The sequence below is a fragment of the Crocuta crocuta genome, unplaced genomic scaffold, assembly GCF_008692635.1.
Source record: "Crocuta crocuta isolate KB4526 unplaced genomic scaffold, BGI_CrCroc_1.0 scaffold505, whole genome shotgun sequence".
Lineage (NCBI taxonomy): Eukaryota > Metazoa > Chordata > Mammalia > Carnivora > Hyaenidae > Crocuta > Crocuta crocuta.
In genome coordinates this window covers 134,637-135,436 of record NW_027528808.1, presented here as the reverse complement: position 1 = coordinate 135,436, position 800 = coordinate 134,637, and positions in this window count along the sequence as shown.

Here is an 800-nt window from a genome sequence, read left to right as displayed (position 1 = left end):
GCTTAACCGACTAAGCTACCCAGGTGCCCCCAATTTTGTCTCTTAAAAAAACTCTTAGTTTCATTGATGTTTTCTATTGTTTTTCTCAAGAAAGGATCATGGTGAATAATTATTTTAATGTATTGTTTAATTCATTTTGCTAGTATCTTGTTGAGAATTTTTGCATCCATGTTGATCAGGGATCATGGCCTGTAATCCTCTTTGTAGTGGGCATTTGTTTGCTTTGGGAATCAAGGTAATGCTGGCTTCATAGAATGGTTTGGAAGCTTTCCTTCCATTTCTATTTTTTGAAATAGTTTGAAAGACCAGGTATTAAGTCTCCTTTAAATGTCTTATGAATTCTGCTGGGTAGCCGTCTGGCCCAGGATTCTTGTTTGTTGGGATATTTTTGATAACTGATTCAATTTCTTTGATGGTTATGGGCCTGTTCAATTTTTCTATTTCTTCCTGTTTGAGTTTTGGTAGTGTGTGAGTTTCTAGGAAGTTGTCCATTTCCTCCAGATTGTCCAGTTTGTTGGCATATAATTTTTCATACTATTCTTTTGTAATTGTTGTATTTCTGTGGTGTTGGTTGTGATCTCCTCTCTTTCATTTGTGATTTTATCTATTTTGGGTTCTCTCTTTTCTTTTTGAGACGTCTGGCTAGAAGTCATCTTTTTGTTTGTTTGTTTTCTTTTATTACTTAAAAAACTTTCATACAGCAACATTGGCTTTATTTTTTGGTGTCAGTTCTACAAATTTTAACCCATGTGTAGATTTTTATAACCATCTCCACAGTCAGGACACAGAACAATTCTGTC